The 25,608-nt window shown below is 33.0% G+C and overlaps 1 protein-coding gene across 2 annotated transcripts in view; it reads left to right on the top strand.

The window, feature by feature from the left end:
- The window catches only part of LOC111052673 (ABC transporter G family member 23), a 74,791-nt gene that overhangs the window by 23,205 nt on the left and 25,978 nt on the right, over positions 1 to 25,608 (top strand). Inside the window, exon 1 of one of the 2 annotated variants that reach the window (XM_039430198.1) lies at positions 3,715 to 4,029. The exons of the other annotated variant lie outside the window; for it this stretch is intronic. The gene's annotated coding sequence lies outside the window, so the exon portion shown is untranslated. Of the gene's footprint in view, positions 1 to 3,714; positions 4,030 to 25,608 lie in introns of those variants that run through there. 2 annotated transcript variants of the gene reach the window in all.

Below are 25,608 nucleotides of genomic sequence, written 5' to 3'. Positions count from 1 at the left end.
ACTTTTGAATATAAATAAAAATATAAATCTGAGTACCCTTTTAAAAAGTATTTCCTCAAGACATGTTTCGGCTACTTATGCCATTTTCAAGTAGCCGAAACATGTCGTGACGAAGATATTTCAAAAGGGTTCTCAGATTCAATTTCTTTTTTTAAATAATCAAATGTTCAATGACGGTGAGTGAGAATATACAGAACCAAAATATTTTAACTTATCAACTATTACTTGTTAAGTAAATGCTATTACCTTCAACTATTATTGTTCACTGACGTAATGTTCGTATTGTATTATAATATAAATAATTATTGAATGGATGGATTTGCCGATAAATACTGGAATAATTGAATAATAAGTTCACCCAGATGATTTATTACCCCATGCTATTTCAATAATCGGAACCGCAGCTTTGAAGCTTACATTTAAACATTTATTTTTTATATTCCATCAACTCGCACAGTAATCTGTACAATTAGTTGAAGTACGATTTACGATTTTTCCATCAATATTTAAACCTATTTTCACGTGCTACTCAAATGCAAACATAACAGATCAATAAAAACTCTATTACTTAATGATATAATGTTCTGCTAAAACAGTAATTGCTGTGTCATTATTTTCTATTTGTTTCAGTTTATTCTTGATGATCATGTTTTAAATAATTGAAGGTATGATTGTAAATCATTTACACTCAACTCATACAATTATTGCAATTGCACTTTTTCCACTGAATATCCAATTTATGATAAAGCTGTACAACACTCGATTTGAAATCATGTCAATTATCGTATCAGGAAATTTCCAAACTGGTTCATTACTATTGTCGGATTTTTTACAATTTCGGGAAAACCAGACTTTGGAACTCATATGTATTCTGTATTTATTCATATAACTAATACTCATCATATTATTCAAAGTCAGTACCTAGTAGAATAGAAAAATAGAAAGTAAGTGCCGGTTGCACAAAAGCCGGTTAAATTTTTATCGTGATTAATTCCACGAGAGCCAATCAGCGAAGCGGTTTTTTCAAAAAGCCTTCTCTGTTTGGCTCTCGTGAAATTAATCACGGTTAAAATCTAATCGGTTTTTGTGCAACAGGCACTTACTTTCTATTTTTCCATTCTACTAGGTACCTACTGATTTTGAATAATATGATGAATATTAGTTATATGAATAAATACAGAATACATATAAGTTCCAAAGTCTGGTTTTCCCGAAATTGTAAAAAATCCGAAAATAATAATGAACCAGTTTGGAAATTTCCTCAGAGTGTTATATCCTCTTTGTTATTCTTATTCATAAATGATATCTTTTCTAATCTTTAGTAGAAGACTCAGTGTTATTGCATGGATAATCATCAGTTTTTCTTTTTTTCAAAATATTATTAAAAAGTATCTGTGTGTTGACACCCCTGGAGACGCACCTCAAGCCTCATCCTCATTCTTTAATTTTTCTTATTCGAAGCAGGCCCGGGCCCAGTGGCCCCTCTAATTTACACCCCTGGTTGAACAAGTGTTCATCCATCCAACAGGAGTACCAAGCGCTCGTTACTGAAAAAAATATCCACATCCTTTATATTTATATGCACGCTAAGCGACCTCAATTTTGGATGATGCTTCCGATTGATTTGGGATTTGGTGATATTTGAGTTTGAATAGAATCCAGTATAATGAATTTGCTATCTGTTATCAAATATCAGGATCAGAAACATTTGCTTGGTTGTAGTGGAATATTACAGCCACTCAGCATTTGGTCAGTTACGTATAAACCCATTGGGAAAACCGTACCATAACGAGACAAGCAGCTCAAGATGTGAAGAGATATTCCAATGGAATATTTAAGATACAGTAATGTTCGCTTGCACGTGTTTCATATTATTCATAGTTTAGAAAATAGATTTCATAAAACCAAACTGTCTAAAATCTAGATTGAAAAACTTTGAATTCAATATAAATCTCTCCATGAATTTCAAAAAACTTACATAAATGCATACTGAACAGCATACAGATGGCAATATATTATCTATTTGAAAAATTAACTTGTAATATTTTGTTGACTGTGTTAATTATTAAGCACATTATGACTGTATGACAATGTGACTCATCATCTGTATTTTTATATGTAGATGTAAATAAAAATATAAATCCGAGAACCCTTTTTAAATTATTTCGTCACAACATGTTTCAATCATTATCAAACATTGCTAGATTTATATTCTCATTTATATTCAAAAGTAGCTCTAAAGAAGGACTTTTATATTATGTAGATATGTTTTTGCGATATAATAAAATCTATCTAAGCTGTCTATCTAAAATCATTCGAGCAATAGAAATACGAAATCCAGGTTGGAGGGAACTCATGAAATTCTCTTAAAATTTTCCTCTCATTTTAGTTTATTATGAGAATCATTTAATAAAATTATTTATCATTTAATACAATTTTCTCATAATTGTTATTTATTTCAAGAGTATCTGATTTTTTAGTATCTGAGGTAAAAAATAAAGGCAGCTATTCTATTCTATTCTTTTTTTCACATTATGCATTCCGTTATGATCCCCTACATTGCATATTATAAGGAAGAGTAATGGGAAGGAGAGGTGTCGGCAGGAAAAGAATTTCATGGCAGAAAAATTTGAGAGCCTGGTTCTCCATCAACACCGCGGAATTGAGCTGTGTTTAGGGTGAAGCTAGCCACCATGGTAGCCAACGTCTGGGAGCGGACAGGCACATGAAGAAGACCTCATTTTCAAGGCTGGAAAAGTAAGCTGGCTTGGACACGATTGAATCAGGATGATGGGATTGGAAATACTGAGAGTGAGAGAGGAAGATTGGGAGGATGAATACGGATGGCAAAAGATACAGAAGTAATTGATTTTTTTTTAGGAAACTGGAACCACCAAAGCTAGAATCTTAAAATATATTACAATAATAAATCCTCCTACAAAATATCATTACTATTCATGTTTTCAGAACTTCTACTCAACTATTCCAGTGGAGGTAAACCAATGGATAGGCCAACATATAGTTTTCTCAGCACTCATGTCATAGCTTGAACGTATTTCTAGGAAAATTTAACCCATACCTTAACCTCTTCTACTTGACTGAATATTGTTGATTCAACAAATTTCAACTTTGCGCCAATCTTGAGAGCTGTGGAAAATCTTGTTGATTTCGGCTGCAATTGAGCAAGTTCTGAAAAGCTTATATGAAATTTCCTCGCCCTATTCTACGATATTCCCAGTCCTCAATATCAACCTCAACTGAACCCTTCCCCTTGTAGAGAAACTCATTGTTCTGATTTAAAGTAGTACTGAAATCATTCTTTGTGAATTTAAAAACTCCAATATATTTTGATCCCGAATTTGATGAACTAGATTTCGGAAATGGAGATAATATTTAGGGCAAAAGCACGGAGTACCGATTCTCTTTTCTGTGGCTAAACAAAGCCTACTCTCTCTCTTCCATAATCTTCAAGTAATGTACAACGAGTAATCAGTAATGAGTAATGAGATATATTGTAAAAAGTAGATTCTATTTAGACTAGAATACGGAATAGGTAACCTATTCGTAACCGGTCATTCTTACACAGACTTATCACTCTTATCACGCGTACTACAGAGACTACGTTATCAACATTTGTTTACATCCCCACTTTGTATTCAAAACTCCACGCTCCATCCCCACCTCAGTCCGCTGCAAAGGACACCGCTTTGAATCACACTATCAAATTCAGTCAGCTGTCTGCTGCACTTTGCTCCACCAGTAGTCCTTTCTGCTCACTCAATGTGCGGCGTATAGTAAGTCGCCGGCTGCAGTTAGTCTCGCTTGTGACTCTAGCTAGAGCGATAGTAGACGGGACATTCAGTTTAGAGTAGAGTAGACTTGACTAGAGTAGACATTCACTTTGGACTAGAGTAGACTAGAGTAGACATTATCGAGTGCATTCAAGAAGCTGGTCAACAGATTTCGGAGTACGCGCCGCTGCATTATTGATCATTTTTCTTCTAGTGGAGACCATTCACTCACTGAAAGGTAGGTCGCCGACACATTTTTATTGTCAATGATCTAACCGTGCCCGACTAGTTCAGTAGACCTGTTAGATAACTTTCTCTTCACTTTTCAACGGAGCTAGAACCGTCGACAATAATGGTTTTTCTGAGATGCTTGACCGACTAGAAAATCGGTAGTGTTCTATGGTAACGCGCGCTGTTTTACTGTAGGATGTACCGATCATTTGAATCGATACTTATTATTCCAAACGTAATATGGTTAGTAGGCCTACATTGGATGGACAGTTGATTGAATAATTTTAAATTTGTTATTATGTGATAGGAAATGGAAATGTTTCATGAGACTTTTGAAAAAAAAGGAGCTTTAAAACTCTAGCCTCACCACTCGCTGGTTCAGGCCTTTTTTTGAAAATCAAAGTTCTGAGGACACCTCGATAAATCTAGAAGAGTTTTTGGAATAATTTCTTTTCTAATCTCACCTCAAACAGAAACTTTTTAGTTATCTGTTTCGGATGCAATTTTTGGGATTTGATATGCAGGGATGTGTTCAAATTTTACATTGTTTGTATATACTTGATTAATCCAATCTCTGATAATTAAAATTGTGATTAACATAAGTTACATCTATGTAAATGACAATCTAACATTAAAAATGGTGAATGCTCACTTTTTCTCCATAGCTACACTCCTATATTTATGAAATCTGCTCCAGGTTTGATGAGTTGCAAAACTTATGAAGTGAGAAAAGCGGAATTTGAAAAGATTTGAAAAAATCTATTTTGAACAATTTGAAAGTATTGATTATTGAATCAAAATACCAAGCACATGTCTCTTTGCAATCATTTCTCCCATGCACCGATAAAAACGGATCCAGTGATAGCAGTTTAGTACAACCATAATGTCCTCGAAATTCAATAAATGTAGGAATTATCAAGATTTAAGATTCAAGATACTCTTGATTACTTGATGCATATACACATTTTGATTATTCGCAATTATTAAATACACACTAGTATTTGTGACTAATATTCACAAAGAGCTTCTAAAAAGCTTCGGAACGAACTATTTTGCACGAACTTTGGAGACTGAATCATGATTCGTAGAATCTTCAATGAATGAACTTCCGATCCGTCATTATTATTAATGAATTATCAACAATTGTGAAGAACGAGCAATGAATACAAATATACCGGCTACTGCTTAGTAATGAAGCCGGCCTCTACCTGTGCTCAAATCAATAAATTCAATTTGGACCACAATTCAAATTATAAAAAATGGATTATCCAAATTTGAAATGTGAACAATTGATTCAATCTGATTCAATCAAGCCAAGTTAAAGAGTTCATTTTCAGATAATTTCCTTGATACGTTTCACAGGACTTTGATGTAGCAGACTACTGCATGTTCTTCTGTAAGTAAACAAACTGAATGTTTTGCTTTTCAGTCAATCCTCAAATGTAATGAGGAATCAATATTAAACTTAATCAGCTAACTCAATTAAAGTAAATCAATTGTTAGATAAAATGTAATGAAAAGTGGAAAAATATTCTACATTTTTGAATTTTTCAACATGGATTTTAAAAATAAATTCATAAGAAACATTTTGGAATTCCAACACTTTATAATTAGTAATTTCCGGTGGATATGACGATTAATACTGTTTAACTTGGCAGTATTTTTGAGCTAATCATAGCAACAAATAATAATTGAATATAATTCCCTTGAACAATATTTTTTTGAACGATTGGAACTTCTTCTCAAAAGACTTACATTGTCTTTGAATTTATCCATGAAATTTATATGGAAAACAATCATCCTAATCAAAATTTTTATAAAAAAATCTTTGGACATCCCAAATGAATTACTGTATTTCCAAACTATAAAATGAGCATTTTCAATTTCATATGCGCTGTATATTCTCGGAAAGTGACAGCTAATGGGATAAACTGAAGGTGTAAGACGGAAAAGGTGAATCACTCGTAACTGTTCTCTCATGATTCCCTTTCATTTATCAGTCTCTTATCAAATTCTAAATTTAACAATTTTCTCAAGTGTAATAATTCACTGTATTGTAGGGTGGTCCAGATCATTTTCAAAGAAAACAACCTCCACCTTCTAACCCCCCCCCCACTCTCCCTCACTAGGAATTTTACCACTAACTGAAAATGGCGTTATTTGATGAGTGGGCCTTAATATTAATGTATATATAAAAGACAGTTTTAAATAAATCAAAACATCGTTAAAAATAAATAAGATTTTGAATCTATGATGTAAGATACCTATACTTACAAAATCGAATGAGCCTCTATCTCCACTGAAAGTCACTTGTAAATAATAAAGGCACTTCATTCATCTTCAGTATATTTTCCGTTGCTTCCAGCTTTTTCAATTATGTATTTTTGTTTTGAAACCTAATTATAGAACTCTACACAATCCATAGTTGGCAGTTTATCAAGATATACAAGGTATTTCAATTTTAAAAAATTATGTTATTCAACACAATATTACGGTACTCTAAAAGTCCCAAAAATCTTTTTCGCGACATCAGCAATTCAAGTAAAAAACCCGGGACAATCCCATTTTCCGGGACGTTTGAACACCCTACTGTTTTTGTTACTTGTTTCATTTTGAATTTTTCCCACCTTAGAATAATTATTCTGGATTTTGATTTCATTTAGAAACGATTGTTTTGTGACTGAAGTTTCAGTTTATTGAAGAAGTCGGAAAACAGTGTAATTTAAACTTGCGGTCAAGTGATTTGTACTGTATATTGCTGAATGTTTTTTGTTTAGAAGATATGAGATACCGTGTTGCACTTGATCTGTCATTGAACTTGTAATGACTAGTTTACTCTTAGAAGCTTTGAAAAGATATAGGAATAAGAAAAATAGATATAGAGGAATAGAGATAATGTCAATAACAGAGATATATTTCAGAGGTGGAATTGATATTTGTGGTCAAGGTTTGATTGATTCCGACGGTTGACTAGGGTTTTCTGGTGTGAGTTATGTGCAAGTTTTATGTTTGTACTGTATAGTATCCAGTATACTTCTTACTGTAGCCTATAATTACTTCATATTACATAAAATTGAGTACTGTAGAGGGTATGTAGCATTTCTTCTATTTTCGACAAATTTTCTGGAGAACTAGATTAAGCTTTTGTGGGAAAACTATTCGACAGTATAATACTGTATTTAGAAATATCTATTTTCAGTTTTTCACATTTTCTTCTGCTGAGGGTGATGCCCACGTAAGTTCCAGGCTTGTGCGCGGGTGAGATGAGTGAAACTATATTGAGTAGTGAGCTCCGATTTATCGAGAAGCTATTCAAAAATGTTTAAACTCATGAATTATTATATTTACCGCATTTGGCTCCTCATAATATGGTATGATAAAGTTCAAATACTACCACTGAGCCATCAGCTTCCCTTTAATTTATTGTTTATTCATTACTATCAGGTAACCCGTGTTCCGCAAGGGTCTTATAAAAAACTTGATAAATTGAGAACTTGATGTACTGAAACCTTGAAAAACTGAAAAGAAGCCTATGACCATACTCGATAAATTAAGAATCTTTATGCAAAATTTCAAGTTAATCAGTCTAGTAGTTCAGACGTGATGATGCGTCATTCGTGAATTTCCTATACCGTAGGCTACTTGTATATGCCAATTCATTCCTGAATTATATTATAGATTATGTTCTTTTAAAATCCAATTCTATCAATGCCACTTAAAAACTAAAATTGGAAATGAGCTTTCACCCTCCCAATCAAACATGAAACATAACAATAAAAATAATGTTGATTACAGTTTTTATCGTGATCACTGAACCAGATTTTCCTCTCTTATCTTACAAGTGTTCATAGGATAATACAAGAGTCATTGAGCATGTGAAATTACTAAAAAAATTGTATTGTGTAATTGGCATAATAAAACCGATAAAATTAAATACAGTAGTGAATCTATTAATAGGAACGATTGAATGTTCTTGTGAAACGCAGGTAGCGAAAGTAATCTGAGCTTCTTGAGTATAAACCATAATAACAAGAGTTTCGATAGCCTATTATCGAAAACTGTCATACTGTCATATAGTAGTAGTATTGTAGTAAACATTACTCATTATGATGTATCTATATTTAGATCATACCTGACCAGTGACATAGTGACTAAACAGTCTATATTTATAGATTACAGGCTTACGATATTATCCAGACACTTTTTTAAATCGTAGAGGTACTCGAGTTTACAGTTAGACTACACAGAATTCCGGCTATTTCAGAGCTGCTGCTATCCTAATTTCTCTGTATTGGTCTAACTGGGCAAGTGATTACTATAACAATTAGTTATTTAATGGTAATATACGTGTTTCACTTTCCAGAAGTGGCTAATAATTCTCAGATAGTACAGACGTTTCAAAAATATGAGTCAGTTTTCGAAATTTGGCGTGGATTCCTAATCCCTTCATGATAGGAGATGATTGATTGAATGGTTAGTAGTTGATCATAATTAGTGTTGAATTCATTTGGTGGTGATGTATCGGGTTATTCTGGAACGAATACCTTGTGGTAGAAATTCTTGGAACCATTCAATGAATATAGGCAAAGCTATAATGGCAATATAATAGGCAAATAATATAGATGGAGAGATATATTGGGGTGGTCAAGTTACACAACATTGCGAATTATTATAATACATCATACATGCTGGAATGAAGTTTTTGAAAAAAATGGAAGAATAGAAGAAATAGAAGAATGGAGAGTTAGATATCTATTGTACTAAAGAATGGGATAAAAGTGTTTAGCTATAAGCTTTAAAATATAGGCGGATATTTATCCGAGGATATTATTAAAAAAGTGAAAAATTTTGGTAATGGGTAAGTGACATTTCATATTGTATAAGTTAGGTAAGTTGCTTTCATGGGTAAGTTGCTATTACATTTCGAATCAATCCAGAACTCAGAAAGAATCATGAAACCATGAAAATAATAGAATCAATCACCTATAGTGATTTTCTATGATGGAACCAATTTTGTTGATCCTCTCCAAGATATTGAAATTTTGGTATTGATGGATGCATGTGATAAAAAACAGCTCCGCTCTATTAAGTAGCATATAATTGAAAAAAAAAAACGTTTGAATAACAGACCTGTAGATGAATATTTCCTGTTACATAATAGTGATTTTAGTAGAGAATTTGAAACAAGAATAGATTAAGTGTAGAAATGAATTACAATAATGTGAGTATTTGATTAAAAAAAATTAATCAACTTTAAAAAGTTATTATTTTTGATAATATAATATATAATGCAATTACCACCACCCCTGTGAAAAATAAAATAATTGAGAAAAAATAATCTCTTAAGAAACCAATTAATAGGGAAATTTGGGAAGTAGCTGGAATGAAATTTTCAAAAGCATCATTTGCAAAAAAATGTCAAACAATGAACCTTATAATAGTAGTCGATCCAGAGAAACCACATGGATTGTATTTTTTCGGGGATACCCCTTTAGTCAATGTTATTGTCAATGTTGAGTGGTCGAGAAGCTCTCATCCAATGAGAAGCTCCCAAAATGACGGTGTGTCTAAATTCGACCCACTACCACTGCATAGTCATAGCTTGTAGTAGGTCTATAGTTATAAGCTCACTGGGTCATCAGCAGGTAGTATTCTATTTTTATGAATGAACCGAGAAGATCACTATAGTTTACTATAGCATTTATATAGTATAGACAAAGGCTATTCTACACCATTCTGTAAGCCTGTCAGTTACAATAAGCCTGTCTGTTTAGAATAGTTTACTACTAGGAACTGTGGTCTGTTTTCCAAGAAGTTCCATGTGTTTCCTTTTTACCTCCCTAAATGCAGTGAATAGCTATAATAAGTCATAAATAAAAACAATATTGGATTCTTAGAAGTTCTAGGGTCTTCCACCCTCTCTATACACATATTCCGAGCTGGCTTCATTCGTCATATATCCAAAAACAATATTGCATTCTTAGAAGTTCTAAGGTCTTCCACCCTCTCTAAACATATTCCGAGCTGGCTTCATTCGTTATATATCCAAAAACAATGTTGAATTCTGAGAAGTTCCACAGTATTCAGTCTTCTACCCCCTCCATATTTTGGTTTGTTGGCTCTTGAGGTGGAAATTATTGTACTTTCAGTAGAGCATCGTCCATGTTGAGACGTTCGTCTTGACTTCGACATAACGTTTTCAAGTTACATGTTTCGATACTTATTGTGAGATAAATTGTGTTCGATGATGTGGTCTCGTTGTTGTGCTGAGTGTAAAGTTGAACTCATCAGCTCCAAAAAATTGGTGAGTGACAAATTTTTATTTTTGCATTGAAAAACTTCCAGATTTCTTTATTTTTTTGTTTTTAATTTCATCCATTCTTTTCCAGATGAAAATTGCTTTTCCAAAGTAGTCCTACTGCGCTAATACAGTATTAACGGAACGATTTCAGTTTTGATTATCTAATGAAAAGTTCATTCTTTCAACTCACTCAAATGATTTTTTCGAAAAAAATTTTTTTAATAGCTCACCTGAAGACTTCGAGTTATTTTTTATGCTCTAATTTTTTTTCAAAATCAAATGCCTTGAGTCATTTCTCAATCAAATCAATGTTTCATGACATTCTTATTTCAAGAGGGTTGTTGAGAGGAGATTTCACTGAAGATTTCGTGAAGTGAGTTATTTTTTCTCAATCAGCTTTTTTCATCAATTATTACTTTCAATTATACATTTTTATAAATATCTTCTCATAATTGGATAATTGAGATTTACTTCAGTAGTTGTCGAGGATTTAATGAAGAATAGGCTATCTGCGATACAATAAAGTTATACGGTAATATTTATTTATTTATCAGGTTAGTACAAACAATACAATGATCGGACTTTACTTTAGTTTCAAATTGTCCAGATATTATACATAGGTAATGCTATTATCCATATTATCCACAGTCCTTCACAAAATACAACACAAGATAATTTTATAAGATTCGATAAGGAACAATCTAATCGAATTCGGTGTGGAGTTCTATCAAAAGTATTAACACTTTTTATTGGACTTGTTGGCTAACTGTATTTAAACTGCCTGTTGTGATAATTTATAATCACCGTTAATTAAAAGCCTCGCCTCTCTTCCTTATCAAAACTCACTTATATTATCTGCTGATATTATTTTGATAATAGGCTAAATGATAGCATATTCCATCAATATTTTCGAACGGTAAACTTTTGTTATCATCGTCAGTGTTCTCAGAGGTGTATTGCTCTCATTATCGTAAAATTCAATGATTCGCATCAGAATAAAGTCAGGAATAACCGTTGTTTAGCTAACAGAAAACTTTATTTGAAAGTTGAAAAAAGTAGTTGACATTGCTATGATTCACTCTTGCAAATGAATGTTTTCGGTGAAAAAAAATTGTTTCATTTTTTTCTTCTCTTTTAGGAGTGTTAAGCTTTTGTTCCAGATAAATAATAGATCTGATACGACTCCAACGTTTTTGACATTTTTTGAGAAAAAGAGTGTTTCCAAACAAGTCTGAAGTTGCAGACCTATGACGTTATAGCATAATACTGGGGCTTCTTTTATTATAGCTACTAGAAACTCACTGGTTGTAAGACTGAATTATTCATTATTTTTTTCAACCCAAAAATCATGTCTCCAGATTCTAAGTCGCTTCCAATAAAAAAGTCGTGTTTTACTGCAAAATAATACAATACTGTACGTTTTAAAGATGTAAGTAGCTTATAGTATAGTAGTCTCGATTTCTTGAAAGCCTTGATTTATGAAACAAAACGACAATTTTCTGATAAATCGTGGAACCCTGCACGTCTGAAAAAATATTGCAGAAACGTGTCTAAAAACTCTATAAAAATTCTATAAAATCTATGAAAATTCTATAAAAACGTGAATAATTCCAGTAAATTCTACAGATTCTGAATATGCTCTTATAGCGCACAACTATGTAAGCTACATGTATCGGCGAACAACGTTTTATGGCACAAGTTGACGAGTTGCATTAAGTTTTTCATGAACATTCCATCCAATCGAAGGCTGCACTTCGGTTTGTGAAATCCATTATTAATGGCTTATGAATTAGAACATAAAAAAGTTGTGGCAGAAATATTATTATACATATTATAATGTATGTGTTACTAAATGATTCAAGTTGAAACATTACAGTATTCTGATTGTGTTTCTTTAGATCTCTGTTCTCATAATACTGTAAAGTGTAATGAATGTTTTAGACCTATTCCCAGAGAAGCTTGTTGCAAGCTTGTACGCGAAAGAACTCAATTTTAAGCGAGGAGACTTATTAGCACTGTAGTGTAAATTCATATTTTTCTAGTTTCTTGAAAAATATCTCCAGCCAAACTATTTTCCCATGCAAGCATTCCCATTCTCATCTTGCTTCATCAGTATAGTTTGTGAGGAAATTGACATTTTTCTAAGCAGTTATTGCAATACTAACAAATTGCAATCCCAGAACAAAGTTCTACTATAATAATTGAATGCAGGGTATTACGATTCATTATCAATTTCTTAACAACCATAAAAAATTCATCAAACATCACTGGAACTCCAAACAACTAATTTCATCTCTGGTCATGAGTTTTATGAACCTAAATCCAATGATTCAATGCGGGATATCCATTTGATATTTCTAGATGCCTCATAGTATTTTCCAAATAGATAATGTTTAAATTAATCGTTTACCGTAATTACATGGTTGAGAAAACCCGTTTACATTGATGGAGTCCCACTCTTTTTGCTCGGTTTTTTCTGCTCAACATAGTTTTCGATCTTTGTAGTTTATGCCTGTCGAATTGTGGTCAGTGTATAAAACCGCCTGTTTATAATAATACTTTTTATTATACTCGAGACAAGCTGCTGACCATTTGCCAAGATGTTGGTGTTTGACGTCAAGATCAGACTTATATTAACATATTTTTTAGTAGAAACCCACACACCTTTTTATAAAATTCATCAATTCTTCCAATTTTTGCCTATCAACAATTAACTGTATAACTTTTTTTAAAACTTGCTACTTTTTTCGTTTGTTTTGATTCACGTCTTTTCCAAATGGCAGTGTGAGTTTATTCTTTAAAATAACTAATACAACCGATAAATACAATCAAGCGCTAACAACAGGCTCCTTTTTAACAGTTTCCTTCTCTCTTACCACGATTTGGTGTTTTTCTAATAGATAAATCAAACTCCACTTTGTTGATGTTTAGTCAAGGAATTTTGTAATCTATGCATCTAATAACATAGATCAGTTTTAATAAACCAGTAGATAATAGGGAAATAATAAGGTGAATCTATCTGATAATGGTGATGACATGTAAATAAATTTTGATTCGGAACCCCATTGAAAATTAATTTTAACTATCTGTTCGATTTATCCAAGATTACAATCATAGATGGAATATACACCAGACATCAGTTTATGTACAGGACTCAAAGCCCATGCATGATCTTTCCTTGGCGTTCGCGTTTCCACCATAGTTTATACAAAATATTTTCACGACCTAATCTCTTAATATTCATTATTGAATCCAGGATTCAAGATTGAATTTCAATTGCATTTTCTAATGCTCTATGAACAATAGATTTAGGGAATTCATCAACTTGTCACCTTCTCAGTTATCTTATTTTTATATACCACAAAATTTGTGGTATTTAAATAATTTCTTATCACTGTTTAATTACCTTTAATTTGATTAAACAGTGATAAGAAATTATTTAAATACACTCTTCAGGTCGAAACACACACTAGGTGTTTTTTGAGACCTGTCGGCACAGCACGACGGGACAGGAAGCACTCCAATTGGCTGATTCTGAAGACGCCAACCCAATCAGCAAATTGGAGTGCTTCCTGAGTTGGCGTATCCAGAACCAGCCAATCGGAGAGCTTCTCGTCCTGTCGTGCCGTGCCGACTGGTCTGAAAAGACGCCTCGTGTGTTTCGGCCCTTACTCTGGAGTAGACAATCATCCAATTTGCATGTGTGTAAAGAATGTTCTGTTTTCAAAAAGTAAAATTAACGAATTTTCTTACAAATTAAAAACCTTTTTCTCCTCAAATGAAGATACTTATCTCAAAATATATCTTCATGGAAGTAATGTATCTTCAAGTAATATCAGAGACAAATAATTGCTACAAGATCTTTACTCTATGGTCATAGATACTGGAGTAATGTAACTCTCGATACCTTGCTAGATGTATTATTTTCCATCGAGATTGTAAGAGGTTCTATCTTAATGTTTGATTTTTTGGACTGTACGTTGAATAAAATAATCTTTTAGAGTAGGTTAAAGTTATTTTTTATAGAAGGATACTCAACAATAGGCTTCTAGAGAGATTGAAAAACGTAAACTTTAACTTTAAACTTAATCTTTCAAGTAGGCTACTTAAAAGAAGGCTATTCTTCTAGAGAGATCTACTTAAAAGAAGGCTATTCTTCTAGAGAGATTGAAAAAACATCTCGGAAACAACTGGAAAATACACTAGAAGTTGAAGGGAGTTTGAAAAATACAACGAGATAGGTAGCACTCTTTATTTTTTTAGGAATATGGAAAATTGGAGCATCTCTCGTTATTCCTAAAATATCATCTTGTGGTTGAAAGTTTCTTGTAAAACGAAACCTATCAGAAAAGAAGAAACAATATAAGGACTAGCAAATCGAACCTCAAGTCAGCCGGGAATAACAAGTTTATAATTGCATGAAGCTGGGAAGTCCTGAGTACATGACTTTTTAGAACCCAGCCTTTTAAAATGCAAGCCTTTTTTAGAGCGCCACCATTGCACTAGAATATTGCAATTTTCCAGAAGCAGTTTAAACCTGAAAAAAGTTTGAATAATTAATTTATTATTCATGACCAGGGTTTCTTCTTTCTTCTTCTTCTTCTTTTTGGTGAATGATCTATCAATCAATGAGAGAATGCACTATCGAATGTTAAACTCCTTCACAGAATAACGATTTTCCAGTCCATTGAACATCTAGATTTTTTACATTTATCATTTTATAGGCTAATTTTAATATTCTCATTATCAATGAAGGATGAAGGATTTCTGTTGAACTATACATGCTCACAGAAAATGAAGAGACGACTCAGCAGTCAATATACACTGACACTTTGAGAGAAAAATGATTCCCATGTTCGTAATAAATTCACACGCTGATTGGAATGTAATAGTAATTGAAGACTTCGTATTATGTATGATTCAGTTTTGTGAAGTTGTGAATAAGTTTCTACCATAACTCTGGTTAGTCATTGTATGACTCGTTTTCAAAATATGTATAATTCTCTCATTCCCTCATGTTATCAAAGTTTCATATTGGAATTTTGCACTTAGACTGATTCCTTGAATGCACTTGCGAAAATGGAACAAAGTACTTTTGGAAATTGTCTGTCCCGAGTTTTGATTACTCTTTTAAATCTAATCAACATCATCAAGATCGTAAAAAATTTCACATTATTTGTAAAGTGCAACTCTTTTCACTGGAACTTCAAAGTTGAATAATCCAACCTTGAAATAGCTAAATATCATAGACATTTTTATGAATTAATCAATCATTTTTTATACATAATTCAATAATTCCAGATCTCACGTCCCTAAACCTTGAATCATAATTTATTAAATACTCAGTCATCAACAGCCAAAATACATTTTCACGAAAAACAAAAACACCAACTGAGTTGATGTGATGTGATTGATGTCATTTAAACAAAAATAAGGTACAGAACTGAACAAACAGTGGAACAAACCACTCAAACAAACACTCCAGTCATAGCCGAGTCTTGAAACATGAACCAATGACATGGCAGACCTTCACGCTTCGACCCTGGGACATTCAACCGGCATTAGACTGAATTATTTGTGCAAACATTGTCCACAAAATACACAGAAATGAATTGCACTGCAAACAAACGAGAGGAGAAGCTTTGCGAAGAGATTGGCATTGGCAATGCTAAACTGAATATGTCTGATCATCCACTTCACATTGAGTTCACATACTTTGAAGGAATAGGAATGGGAGGAAGAGGGAAGAGAAGTGGAGGAGGAGAAGAAGAAGAGGAAGGAGTAGAAGTAGGAGGAATAAAATAGATAGGAAGAAGAAGATGATGATGAAGAAGAAGAAAAAGAAAAAGAAAAAGAAAAAGAAAAAGAAGAAAAAAGAGAAAAGGTGTGGAGGAGAAGGAGAAGGAGTAGGATAAGGAGGAAGAGGAGGAGGAGAAAAGGAAGAAAAAAGTAGAAGAATAAGAAGACGAAATAACATCACGTGACTATAATTTTCATATACTGTACATTGATGATTTTCGTGTCCTTCAAACCAGGTGATCTACTGATCTTCTATTGTTATCTTTATTTACAATGTTGTTTTATCTTTATACTGTATAAACATGGAATATGAATTCTGTAGGCTGAAAAGGATTGTTGATGTTTTACGAGCTGATTCGATTTTTCAAGACATACTTTCCTTGTTGTTTTATCCTTGTATTCTGTTTATCTTGTAATAACTCCTATTATTTATCAAGTTTAGTATGGAGTTTCGTTAACCTAGGATAAAAATCCCTCTCTTCTATTGGGAGCAATTAGTTATCGTATCTGGAGATTTTTTCCTTCCTATTACAGTATTTCATTTTTCAATAATAATTTTCACCTTAAATTGTATTTTGTTAGGATTTACTCGTGTATCCACACGGTTTTTACATTTTTACTGTAATGTTATTCTAAGCATGTTCCTGTAAATAAGCTAGGTCGCCTAAAATAAATTATTCAATAATAAAATTTCACAAACAATATTTTCATTTACTATTTTGCTATCAGTATTTCGTTATCGCTTCGAACCCATCTGTTCTGTTGTCAATAAACTTTCTCCAAGAAACTGCTACGGTAAAGTAGATTACATTTTCTGTGCCTCGATAACAATTTCCCTTTTCATATCAAAACAAAAAACTATGGAATTATTTCACAATGAACTCTTTTTTTTTAATAAACTACAATGATTTTGAAAATGAACATTATAACAAAAGTAGAGTAGAGGTAGGCGCACACAGATCGTCATCGGACGGACGGAACGGATCGGACGATTAGATTTGATGCATTGTTTTCAATTGGAGTGCGCATACCTATCCGCATCGTATAGGTGTGCGCACTCCAATTGATAAAAATGCATCAAATCAAACTTCCAATCCGTCCGATGCGTGCCGTCCGTCCGATGACGATCTATGTGCGCCTACCTTTACGATGCATTCTACCTTCCATATTAAAAAAGTTACTGAACATCTGTGAATAGCAATAATCATAATCTGTATTATCATACTATAGTTTACTTTTATCTCTAGGCTGTTTCCAAAATGCATGATTACTACAAAATGTTACTTGAACTTCAAAGATTTCACAATCATCAAATTACTTATTTTGTAAACAAGTAGAATTCTCAAATAAATAAATAGTTTTAATTACAATGGTATAAACTCATAAAAAACAGTTCAAAATACTACATAACCTGAGATCTATTTTTTTTAAATTCCATGTGAAGAATAAGTTGGAAATGAATGAGAATAGCGCAATGAGAAAGTATAGGGAATGTGGAGAAAAATAATATGTGGAAGAGGAGAAATAAGAATGAGTATTGGATGAATAGAAGAATATATAAGCGTACTCGATGAACAGAACTCGAAGTCTCCAAGAAGTAATCAGTTGAGACGTACCAACAAAGCTACAAAGAATCTCGATCTCTGACGTCATTGAGGTTGGATTAGCATTGCGGTCAATCTATTGAGAAAAAATTACAATAATCTATGAAGCTTATTAGAACCAAATCTCCAGGCTCTAGTGAGATTCACTATAGACTGTCAGCATTGGTAGAATGGATAGTTTGCTGTTAATATGTAAGAAATACTGACAGTTTGAAGTTAATATGAGATAAGTCAGGTGACTTCAATTTCCTTTGCATTTCAAGGTACAAATCAACTGTCAATTTTCGGAGTGAGAGAGGAAAAACGTGTACCTTGATTGAAAAATTGACTCTTTGTTCTTTATCAAATTGGTGAGGAAAAGGACTTCTCTGTACACTCTTTGACGTGTGCAAGCAAAGTGTTGTAATTGTTTGGTTGTAAATAGACTAGTGACTAGAGAGAATCTGAAAAACCATAGTATTTTTAGCAAATATGAGAAGATGCCTGTCATGAAAATTTGGCCACAGGAAGAAAATATTGGTCAGTTTTTACATTAAATTTGTCCTGGGAAACAATGTGTGAGGAAAGGCCCATATGCACAATCTCATTTTAAACGGAGATAGATCAACTGATCGTTTAAACCTGGAATGTAACACGTAAATTAATATTCAACCATGTCAACAAGTAAAAATCGTTCTTTAGCGTTTAACTTTCTTTAATGGTTCAGCGTTTGGTGGTGCTTATGGCAGTTATATTGTGCAACGGTAATAGGTTATTGGAAATTATATCATGAATTTTCAATTTATAGACAAATAGCCGTCTGAATTACCAGTTCCCCGTCTTTTTTCAATTTTTGAAAAAAGTGAAACTACTCAAGGTTTCACTATTCATAAAACTTCGTTCACATTCTAGCTGATTATAATGCTCTGATAATTTTTATTATGGTAGATAATAAACATGAATAATAATCGACTCTAGATGGAGATTGGTACTGGAAGAGTTTAGTAGATACTGTTACTACTAATAAAATATCTGAAATGGATTGAAGATTTCAGTGATTTCCAAATCACAGATTTGATTAATGTTAATACAAATAAAATTGAAGCAGACACGATGCCGGTTAGTGATAATAAGCTGTTGCATAATAAAATATTGCCATTTAAAGTTCGCGAAATCATCATTCTGAATTCTCTTGTTGGTTAAAGGGGAGATGACAAAAGTCTTCCACTGACAAAAGCCTTCAACATCAAAGGCCAAGGACATTGTTCACCCACAAAATGTCTAATATTTTTTAATCTATTACCATATTCAGCACATCATCATTTATGACTTTTTCAACAATATTGTCTGCAAAACTTGTTTCTCTTATACTGAACCATCAAATTCAATTTTTCATCTCTTGGGCAGCGAGTCAAGAGATCTCTACAGAGTAAAGAGATCATTCTGAGAATACAGGATCGTATAGATTTCTATTTACTATAGTGAGGTCCACGTTATAATGGCAGTGTTGGATTAGCAATGGTATTGATACCCTTGTCTATCATTCAACAAAGCGAATAGATGAACAAATACATGTCAAAAAGCAATTGAAATATTCTTCATCCCATAAATAAGTAGAAAACAAACCTCTCCATGATTAAGACTCTATCTTAGTAATGCGCTATCTCTTTCTCGCTTTGCTCTGTTGCCAGATCGTCTTTTAACAATGTAGAGTTAATAATTAAATAACAAAATATTTTATCTTAATTTATTATGAAAATTCATTATTAAATTATTGAAAAATATAATTTATTGATTAATAAAATATAAATGATTATTTTAAACGAGAATGAACAGTTAATATTACCTTAATAAACGTGTATCAGCTACCGTTTACGGAATTTACAAGACCGAAGTTCGGCAACGTTGTTCTCCTATCTTTCTTCACTGTCATTATAACGTGTACCTCACTATGGAGAAAAAAAGTTAAGAAATATTATATTACCAATTTCCAATTATTTTTCCTTGTATTATTTTTCCTATCTGTTGAATTTGATATACTGTACACTGTACAATATCTCGTTTGCAAAGAAAGGTTTTTCCGTTTGATGCAGTGCGGATAAGTTGATGTGGAGATATTCTATAACCTGAATAACCATGCGTTTGACGGGATTCGAATCCATGACTGTTCCGACAGGAGTTGATCGGAAGTTGATGAGCCTTATCTCTGTCTAATTCCACCTGAATATTTTAAATAATTTAATTCACAATGAACAAATAATACTGTATAACGATAATTGAAGAATACTCCACTTCAACCGAGAAATATGTACCAAGAAGATGAATAGATTATGAATGAGATTCTTATTTATAATTATTGGAATGAAATCGAGAATAGTTACAGTTTTCGAAATTGGCTTGCTTCAATCAAAGATACTGTATACGTATAGCTATTACCATAGCCACCTCTAATACTGTATTAGAGGTGGCTATGCTATTACTAGTTTATAGATACTATTCTTGTGCTTCTATCACCTAAGCACGGAAGAAGGAAACCTTTTAGTGTAGTGGTCTCTACTCCGTGACCTAAGGCTCGAGCCACGGAAATTATGGTTTCCTTCTTCCGTGCTCGAACCATCCGAGGGTTGACGAAGAGGGATTTACAGTACACCACAACTAAATAGTTTTTGAGCTTTTCAAGTAATATTCTCAGGACTTGAGACTCAATTGATGCTTATAATTGAATGCATCAAGTGGTTTAAATGCATCATCGCTTGTAGTGCGATGATGAGAGATATTTATGATGTCATGTTGACATAACTCATTGTTGTGGTTGGAAGCTCATCAACAATAATAATTATTCAACTATGCAAATTTTATCTATTCATGAGTTTCTCACTCAATGAGTGAGGATTAGCGATAATATTTGATTTTGCCGGTTAGTATACTCTTGTAATTATTGATTTTGAAAAATGAAATTAAATGGAATAAAAAAGACATTAACATATTGACAATCTCTAGTATTTTTATTCAATATGGATCAATATCACCTTCACAACTACACTACTCAGAAAGTTGAAATGAAATGGATTGACAGGTATTTTTTCAATGCTGGAGCTGGAGTATACGCCTTGATAACTTAGGGAGTCGAATAACCTATAACTTATCTTTGTGAGGATGATGCTTACAGAAGCCTTAGGCTTGTGCATAGATAATGGGAGAGTGGATGATGGTGAGAGATGAGTGATCCTTCAGTTTTGAGTGGGGTCCAAACCAACGGAACTCATAGCCTATGTTAACCTGTCAACCTGTGTTATAAGACGATGTCGCCGGCTTCGCAAGAATATTGGAAAATGAAATAATCAAACATCGAAGTACCGTACCTATCAAATGAAAACGACAGTTACTAGCCTCAAAACTCAATTTCTCTTTCTGTGATCCTTTCTCGGCAAAGTTGAAGGTCAAATCAGTTAGAACAGTAGGCAAGATCGCCCATCAATTATTTTCCACGACTCTGACCGAACACAGGTTCTGGCGAGTTACGAAATAAGCTGGTGCTCCACTAGGGAGGGGACCTGATCAACTTGACCTTAATGCCTTGGCTTCAGACGATCTCTCACAGCACATATGTATGCGATACCAGCTGATTCATTGGCACTTATTGGCAAATCGCAAAAGTAATTTTCAAATAAAAAAGGCCGGTACTGATTACACCTCACCACACTTTAATCACAAATCGCAACAATTATCTAACAGTTGATTCCAATCTGAAATCTCTCAAGTTATTGGACAGAATTCAATCTGAATCTGATGAGATCTGTAAATGATTATTGCAAACTGGAATGTGTAGAAATACTGTAATTACTGCATAAAACTAGTTTAAAAGACAATTTTTCTAAAGTGTTGGTTTCAATCTTGTTCAATGAATAATAATCACCTTGATCAATCTTTTTTCAAGTCTAATTTTTAATTTTAAATGCAATGATTACCTGTGCATTGGGAGTGGAAGAATGACCACATGAAAAAATGTCGCTATGGAAGAATCTGTTGAATAGGAACTTATAAATGTTCTAAATAGTTTTTTTTATGGAAATGACAATGTTCTTGACAACTTATTCCTTTTCAGTCATAAAAACCTACACGCGTGTGTTAATTTTAAAAAAATTGGATCGATTCCAATCATGGAAATAATAATACTATTAGTTAATACGAGAGCTAATTTGAATGTAGGGTATTTTTTCAAATATCACGATGTTAGCTTATTTTCTGAAATTTAAAAAAATTATCTTTTAAGTTGGATATTTTAATACTCATATAGGCGTTTTTGAAGAGAGAGAGAGAGAGAGAGAGAGAGAGAGAGAGAGAGAGAGAGAGTGAGAGAGGCGTTGTTGAATATGAAAAAAACTCCTAAAGCTTTATTCTGGAATTGTCTTTCTAAGACTGAAGACTAAGAAGCTCTGTTAAAGAGTTGTGCGAGATGACGCCACAATTTATTTCAACTCAATTTACACTTTTGACCCATTAAAGAATTTTTTTTCATTATACAAATTAAACTTGACCCTTTCGCCTTTGTTTTGTGTACAAACAGTATTCAATTTGGTCCAGTTTTACGTTTACAATGTCTCTTATTTTTTCAAGAGTCTCTCAAAATTAATACTAGGATAATATGATAATAAATCATAAGGATAAGTTAGCTCATATAATTCAAGAGCCAATAGTTCTAGACCCTTTTTTTGAAAAAGAAACTGAAATATTACGCAATAGTTTACACTTCAACATTTACGTGCAAGATTAGACTTCCCTGATACATCTCTCATTTAGCATATTCAGATTTGGAATATCTTAAAAAAAGTTTGAAACGTTGGCGAAAAAAATCTTGACCGAGAAAAGACTGAATTTATTGTTCGATTTTTTATTTAGTTACCAGTTTTCATAACAGAGACACCGAGCGACTTTTTCGAATTTGTAATTTTTTTGTGATTTTTCGAGATTAGGCTTTCGACAATGTTCTGCTTTTACGAGTGATTTCACTTCGTTATGAAAATAGCCTTCAAACCTCGTCATCATAAAAAACAGCCTATCTTGTCATGAGCCCTCTCCCTTTTGTAAGATTCTTCAATTCATTTACATATTATTATTTCATGAAAAAACTAGACAGAGGTGCAAAAGTACGCATTTCATGAGAATCTATCCTTCATCAATCATATAATCTGGCATCTCATCCATGATTTTTATCACTCAGCAAAATTGTCTGAGATGCAAGGACCAGGAAAAACAATATATTTCAAATTGGTACTCACTACACATTTCATGCAAATCTTTTACTCATCTTCCTGACTTTGTTGGAAATTGCGAATTTTCTGTAATAATCCTCTGTGAAATCATTGATATTGAATGTCAATCTCATCTAAGCTGGATGTTTATAGCCTCAACTCCGATGCAAATAATATAGTCGAGAATTGGCGAATTGTCAGAAGTAATTCAGGAGATTTTAGGATAAATCTGGTTCATGGCCTCGATAAATTTGGATTCACTCAAGTGTTATAAAATCGTTCCAAGAGAACAGGACAGCTCAGATACATACTCATCACGGATATTTGGACCTGAAGCTTACTCGAATAAAATCAAATGGAATTTCAAGGCTTACTTGAATTCAACAGCGTTTGAGGGGGGGGGGATGATAATCGAGACTTAAGGCCCGGTTGCACAAAAGCCAGTCAAATATTAATGGTGATTAATTTCACAAGAACCATCAGATAAGGCTTTTCGAAAAGATGTCTTCTCTGATTGGTTCTCGTGAAATTAATCGCTATTAAAATTTAATCGGTTTTTGTGCAACCGGCACTTGGAGGCTTCCATCGATGCCATTGAAATCTATTCCGGAAAACAATCGAAGATTACGGAGGCATAGGGATGTGACTACGCGGGGAATACAGCTTACAGGGGAAACCCCTCAAGATGTTAGATGTAGCCAGAGAAAACTTCTATAATGCTGTATTATTTGTATTCTGTTATGTAGCCTATAGTATAGAGGACAAGCTATAAATGACCAAGAGTGAGAATAAGAAATAGAAAAAGATGTAAAAAGAGATGATAGAGAAGAAGTATAAAAGAAGAAGAAAAAGAAGAAGAAGAAGAAGAAGCAAGAGCACCTTTTCAGCTAAATAAAATTGCAATTATCATAGCATGATTCATCTGTATTTCCTCTCAATCAATATGCATAATAAATTGGAAAGCAAGGTCATTGAGATTTTTTGTTTACACAATGGAGTTTGCATTGAGCGACCATTAATGCATGCAGAACATAATCTCTGTCTCTGTCATCCCAGGCATTTCCATGCATCTCAATCAATAGCATTGTTGACTTCTCAAATGGGCTGGTTTATTCTAGACTTTTCTAGAAGACATTTCTGAATAATACAGTCAGTACTATGGTACTATGGTGATCTAACAGGTTTTTTCCACTAAGGCCCTTAAGTTTCAATTTTTACGCTCTTGAATTTCAATTGGTTACGCTCTTGAATTTCAATTGGTCACCTGGGTGCAGTGAGTATAGAATGTTATGTTGCAATGTTACATAGATACATTCTATATTCTCTGCCTAGATGATTTTGAATGAATTGATCCAAACATTGAGTTTTGATGCCTCAGGCGAAATTTTGCACAGATATCTATGATCTAATTCAAAATATTTTGGGAACCGTTTAATGATCTACTCATTGATAAAAATAGAAAAATAGTGAAGCTATGGTTCAAAATATCCGTATATAAAATCACCTTATGAATATTTAATTTCATACATAAATCGATAATTGCACCAGGAAAATGCATTCTACCGTATTTTTTTCACACTGAATAATTATAGACTTGGAAAATGTCCATTCTTTGACGGTCATCTTAGCTATTCAAATGAATTTTAATCGAATATATTCACTTGCATCTGTAAAGGCCTATGTTATAAAAAACTGGATTACATCATAATATTGTGTATTTAAAAAAAATCAGAGACTGTGAAACAGTTTTTTTGTGATAATTATCTGGAACGTTAAACTGGGTAGGCTTATGATTGAAACGGTAAAGTTTATAAAAAAGTTTGCGCTATTTTGTCAGTGAAGTAAACAGGTAGTTGAAGAGATCAATGGGTTGTTGAGTTGATCTCTGAGTCAGTGTGTACTCTTCCTACAAATCCAAGGCCGTGAACTACGTGTTTTACAAACGTTATTGGAATATCAAGTGATTGATTGTTCATTCTTGTTTTAGTGAATATTCTATCCCAGTTATAATAAAACTCCTATTCTGGAGAGAGTTGTGTTAACTAGGCCTATTATATGTTAGGAAACAGTGTTGGATAGATCATCATTGTATTTTCATTGATATTTAACATTGAGGGAAAGCGTTGTATTCCTAAAAGCGATCATAAATTCATTGCTATTGAGCTTTTAAATGACGTATAAATTGTTCGAGTACTCAAACTTACGTGTGTTTTTTATTTATTTCTAGCTTCGCCATTCCCATCACGTAATTTTCTATTTACCGCAGTAGTTATGAATAAACGTTTTTTATAGTGAAGTGTAAATTAAAATGTAATACAATGATGTGACATGTGTCATATAGTCTACCCTCCATTTAGAATGTTTTAAAACTTAGAATTGGAACAGCTTTGGACATTAGCCTGTATAGGCCTACTTTTCTGCAAGTTGTGTAATTCAAAATGGATGATTGAATGAATAAATGAATATGAATGTGAAATATTTGATGTCCAGAGATGTCTAATCCATTTATAAAACCACATTTTTCTTTTTGCCTTTCTATCTGACGCTACTACAGTCCATCATGAACTTTGGCCACTATCACCAAGCCTCTCCACCAGTCTCTTCCATCCTCTCCTACCTATCTTCCGTGACATGCTAGCATCCCAGATAAC

This window comes from Nilaparvata lugens, chromosome 6 (genome assembly GCF_014356525.2).
Source record: "Nilaparvata lugens isolate BPH chromosome 6, ASM1435652v1, whole genome shotgun sequence".
Taxonomy (NCBI): Eukaryota; Metazoa; Arthropoda; class Insecta; order Hemiptera; family Delphacidae; genus Nilaparvata; species Nilaparvata lugens.
The sequence above is the reverse complement of the archived record's forward strand: the minus strand, read 5'-3'. Positions and strand labels throughout refer to the sequence as shown.